Raw genomic sequence first — 6048 nt, 5'->3', positions numbered from 1 at the left:
GTTTGTGTCACAAACCACATTGAATAGCGTGTGTACCACAGACCTCATTGGACAGTGTGTGTGTCACAACCCCCCCTGGACACCGCTTGTGTCACAAACGCCCCTGGACAGGGTTTATGTCACAAACCCACTTGGACACCGTTTGTGTCACAAACTCCATTATATAGAGTATGTGTCACAATCCCTATTTAATACTGTGTGTTTCAGAAACCCCATTGGACAGTGTGTGTGTCACAAACCCGTTTGGACAGCGCGTGTGTCACATACCCCTTTGGGCAGCGTATATGTCACAAACCCCGTTGGTCAGTGTGTGTGTTACAAACCCCCCTGGACTACACCCGAGGCACAAACGCCCCTGGATAGGCTGTGTGTCACACACCCAATTGGACAACCTGTTTTTCACAAACCCCATTGGACAGCGTGTGTGTCACAAACCCCATTGGACAGCGTGCGTGTCACAAACACCCCTGGACACCGTTTGTTTCACAAACGCCCCTGGAGTGGGTGTGTGTTAAAAACACCTCTAGAAAGCGTCTGTGTTACAAACCCCTTTTGGACAGTCGGTGTGTCACAAACCCAGTTCGACAGCGCATGTGTCACAAACCCCATTGGACAGCGTGTGTTTCACAAACCCCATTGGACAGCGTGCGTGTCACAAATCCCCCTGGACATGGTGTGTGTCACAAAGCCCATTGGACAGCACGTGTGTCACAAACCCCGTTGGATACCGTGTGTATCACAAACCCCATTGGAAAGCGTGTGTTTCACAAACACCCCTGGACAGTGTATCTGTCACAATCCCCATTGAATACTGTGTCTGTCACAATCCCCATTGAATACTGTCTGTTTCACAAACCCCATTGGACAACGTGTGTGTCACAAATCCCTTGGACAGCGCCTGTGTCACAAACCCCATTGGACAGCATATGTGTCAAAAAACCCATTGGACAGTGTGTCTGTTACAAACTCACCTGGAGACCGCATGGGACAGAAACGTCCCTGGACATGGTGTGTGTCACAAACTCAATTGGACAGCCTGTGTGTCACAAACCCCATTGGACAGTGTGTGTGTCAGAAAGCCCATTGGACACCATGTGTGTCACAAACAGCCCTGGACAGTGTGTGTGTCTCAAACAACACTGGAAACCGTTTTTCTCACAAACGCTCCTGGACAGGGTGTGTGTCACAAACTTCCCTAAACAGTTTTTCTTTCACAATCCCCATTGCACAGCGTATGTGTCACAAAATCCATTGGAGAGATTGTGCGTCACAAACCCTATTGGACAGTGTGTGTGTCACAAACCCCCCGGACACCCTTTGTGTCACAAATGCCCCTGGACAGCATGTGTGTCACAAACCCCATTGGACAGCCTGTGTGTCACTAACTCGATTGGACAGTGTGTGTGTCACAAACCCCATTGGACAGCGTGTCTGTCACAAACACTCCTGGATAGCGTGTGTTTCACAAACCCCATTGAACACTGTGCGTGTCTCAAACCTCATTGAACAGTGTGTGCGTAAGAAAACCCATTGGACAGCGTGTGTCTCAAACGCCATTGGACAGTGTGTGTGTGTTGAGGATTAAGATTGCGGGGTGACAATAAAACCCTGGCAGATGTATTGTTAACCCCCTCTCCCCCCCTACTTCCCCCTTCTTGCCCCTCCCTCTCCACCCTTCCACTCAGGAGAGGCGATTGGGAGGAAAAAAGAAGGACAGAGAGAAGAGAGTTGGAAAAAATTAAAGATGTTTTACTAATGCTACTAATAAGAATAGAGAAAATAATACAAAATATACAAAACCAATCTTGAAAGTCTCAGCAACTGCAGAGCCGGCACCCAAAGTCCTGGATTAGACTCCACAGCCAACCAGAGCTGGATTCAGTCTCTCACTAGGCCTCAGTTCGCAGGGACGACTAGCAAGGTCCTCTCCTAATGTCGGCCATAAGAACAAGAGAGCGAGATCCTCGTGATCTCCCATTTTATATGAAGTATTCACGTGAATGGAATGTTATACCCAGTTGGTCAGTTGTTCCTCGTCGCCCCTCTCGCGAGATGTCCATCCATGCTTATCAATAAGTTTGCATTCCATTGCTAGGTTTTACCAAAACATGTGTCTGGTTCTCCAGGAAAATGCAGTTAATGTGAAGGCTTTAGTTGACAGGCGAAATTCACTGAAAGAGAAATTTGTTTTTAACAAAACCAGGACATTCCACCCCTTATAATATGCCATTCACTGAATACTTAAACCTTATCAATACAATCTGTCAATACAATCTAATTAATCACTACTACTATATATATATATACACATATGTACATATATATCCAGGAGTAATTAATCTTAATCAGTGGACCATCCTTTGAAAAGTTCATTATGTTCATTTTGTCACAACAGTTTCCCAGGGCAGGAAAAATGGTACAAGTGCATTTCATGACCACTGTTTGTGGGTTAAAGACATCAACTTCGAAGAAGTTGTCAGGCGCCACTCGAAGATGCTAGCTCTTGTTTCATCATCACTGTCTTGATCTGAAATATACTTATTAAATACTGTTAGTATGACAATTCACATCATGCAGTTCAGTATTGCATATTTTCACCTAAACTCAAATCCCCTTGAGGTACACACCGAACTTCTCCATCCTTAAGCATCACCCACCTGGTGCTGCCAGGTCCCTGGGCAAAAACAATCCCACGAATGGGCTTGCCTTTGCCTGAGGCAGGAGTAACCCAGACTGCCTTTCCTAACATGTTTTTCATGTGTACTACAGGGACTTTATCTCCTTCTACAGTTCGTAGAATTTCTGATTGGGCAGGCCCGGCTCGATTGGTTGATCCCCTGGTGTTGACCAACCAAGTGGCTTTTGCTAAATGTGAATCCCAGTTTTTAAAGGTTCCGTCACCAAGTGCTTTTAGTGTAGTTTTTAGCAAACCATTGTACCTTTCAATTTTCCCAGAGGCTGGTGCATAATATGGAATATGATATACCCACTCAATACCATGTTCTTTGGCCCAATTGTCTATAATACTGTTTTTGAAATGAGTACCATTGTCTGATTCAATTCTTTCTGGCATACCATGTCGCCAAAGGACTTGCTTTTCAAGGCCCAAGATAGTATTTCGGGCTGTAGCATGAGGTACGGCATATGTTTCCAACCATCCAGTGGTTGCTTCCACCATTGTAAGTACATAACGCTTACCTTGACGTGTTTGTGGAAGTGTAATATAATCAATTTGCCAAGCTTCTCCATACTTATACTTTAACCATCGCCCCCCGTACCATACAGGCTTTAACCGTTTTGCTTGCTTAATTGCGGCGCAAGTTTCACATTCATGAATAACCTGTGAAATAGTGTCCATAGTTAAATCCACCCCTCAATCGTGAGCCCATTTATATGTTGCATCTCTACCTTGATGCCCTGAGCTAGGAAAAGTTCACCTTTATGTTGCCAGTCCAAGTCCACCTCAGCTACTTTAGTCTTAGCAGCTTGATCTGCTTGTTGGTTGTTTAGATGTTCCTCGGTGGGTCGACTTTTAGGCACATGAGTATCTACATGACGAACTTTCACAGGCAGGCTCTCCTGCCGAGCAGCAATGTCTTGCCACAGTGTGGCAGCCCAAATGGGTTTACCTCTGTGCTGCCAGTTGTTTTTCTTCCATTGCTGTAGCCACCCCCACAAGGCATTTGCTACCATCCATGAGTCAGTATAGAGATAAAGTATTGGCCACTTTTCTCATTCAACAATGTCCAAAGCCAGCTGGATGGCTTTCACTTCTGCAAATTGACTAGATTCACCTTGTCCTTCAGTGGCTTCTGTAACTTGTCGTGTGGGACTCCACACAGCAGCTTTCCACCTTCGATGTTTTCCTACAAGACGACAGGATCCATCTGTGAACAGTGCATACTGCTTATCAGTCTCTGAAAGTGTATTATATGGTGGTGCTTCTTCAGCACGTTTTACTTTCTCCTCATCTGGAGACATCCCAAAGTCTTTGCTTTCTGGCCAATCTGTAATCACTTCTAAGATTCCTGGACGGTTGGGACTTCCAATTCGAGCTCGTTGCGTGATCAACGCAATCCATTTACTCCACGTAACTTCGGTTGCATGATGTGGAGAGGGAACCGTCCCTTTGAACATCCAGCTCAGCACCGGCAGTCGAGGTGCTAGGAGGAGCTGTGCTTCAGTACCGATCACTTCTGAAGCAGCTCGAACTCCTTCATATGCTGCTAGTATCTCTTTTTCAGTTGGAGTATAGTTGGCCTCAGATCCTTTGTATCCTCGACTCCAAAAACCTAAGGGTCGACCTCGGGTTTCTCCTGGTGCTTTCTGCCAAAGGCTCCAGGTAAGTCCATTATCTCCGGCTGCAGTGTAGAGCACATTTTTAACATCTAGTCCAGTCCGAACTGGTCCTAGGGCCACCGCATGAGTTATCTCACGCTTAATTTGTTCAAAGGCTTGTCGTTGTTCAGGGCCCCACTCAAACTGGTTCTTTTTACGAGTCACTCGATAGAGAGGGCTCACAATCTGGCTGTAGTCAGGAATATGCATTCTCCAAAAACCTACAACGCCCAAGAAAGTCTGTGTCTCCTTTTTATTAGTAGGTGGAGACATTGTTGCAATTTTGTTGATCACATCCATTGGGATCTGACGACGGCCATCTTGCCATTTTATTCCTAAAAACTGGATCTCTCGTGCAGGTCCCTTGACCTTGCTTCGTTTTATGGCAAAACCAGCATCCAAAAGAATCTGAATTATTCTCTCCCCTTTCTCGAAGACTTCTTTCGCTGTGTCGCCCCATACGATGATGTCATCAATATATTGCAAGTGTTCTGGAGCTTTACCTTGCTCCAGCGTGGTCTGGATCAGTCCATGGCAGATGGTAGGACTGTGTTTCCACCCCTGGGGCAAGCGATTCCACATGTACTGGATGCCTCTCCAGGTGAAAGCAAACTGTGGCCTGCACTCTGCTGCTACAGGAATAGAGAAAAATGCATTAGCAATGTCAATTGTAGCATACCACTGAGCTGCCTTTGACTCCAGTTCAAATTGCAGTTCTAGCATGTCAGGCACAGCAGCACTCAGTGGTGACGTAACTTCATTCAGGCCACGATAGTCCACAGTTAGTCTTCACTCATCACTAGACTTACGCACTGGCCAGATTGGGCTGTTAAAAGGTGAGCGAGTCTTACTGATCACACCCTGGCTTTCCAATTGACGGATCAACTTCTGGATAGGAATCAAAGAGTCTCGATTGGTGCGATATTGCCGGCGATGCACCGTCCTGGTAGCAGTTGGCACCTGCTGATCGTCAACCATCAGCAGTCCTACAACAGAAGGATCATCTGAAAGACCAGGCAAATTAGACAGCTGTTCAATTTTCTCAGTGTCCACAGCTGCTATACCAAATGCCCACCTATACCCTTTTGGGTCCTTAAAATACCCACTCTTGAGGTAGTCTATGCCAAGGATGCACGGAGCATCTGGACCAGTCACAATGGGATGCTTTTGCCAGTTTTTTCCAGTTAGGCTCGTTTCAGCCTCTACAACAGTCAGTTCCTGGGATCCCCCAGTCACTCCAACAATATTGATGGATTGCGTTCCTTTATAATTAGAAGGAATTATTGTGCACTGAGCACCAGTGTCCACTAAAGCTTTGTACTCCTGGGGGTGTGTTGTACCAGGCCATCGTATTTGTACAGTCCAATAAACTCTGTTATCCCTTTCCTCCACCTGGTTGGAGGCAGGGCACCTCTAATTTCTGTTTTGCACAGTCTCTGGGTGTGAATTAGAGGTTCCTTCAAGAGCATCAGAATCTCTTCTGCTCCTTTTGTAAACTGGAGCAGCCACCTTCCTAGGAGTTTTTCCTTTGATCTCACGTACTCGCTCTTGAAGTTCTGAGGTAGGTCTCCCATGCCACTTATTCATGTTTTCTCCCTGCTCATGTAGGAAGAACCATAGTGAACCTCTTTTTGTGGGCTGCCTCTGTCCTCTCTCTCGAGATTGGAAACGCCTTTTCCTAACAGCTGAAACATAGGTTTGTGCAGGTCG

Source organism: Nesoenas mayeri, assembly GCF_963082525.1.
Source record: "Nesoenas mayeri genome assembly, chromosome: 12".
Classification (NCBI taxonomy): Eukaryota; Metazoa; Chordata; class Aves; order Columbiformes; family Columbidae; genus Nesoenas; species Nesoenas mayeri.
Note: the sequence above shows the minus strand (reverse complement) of the source record.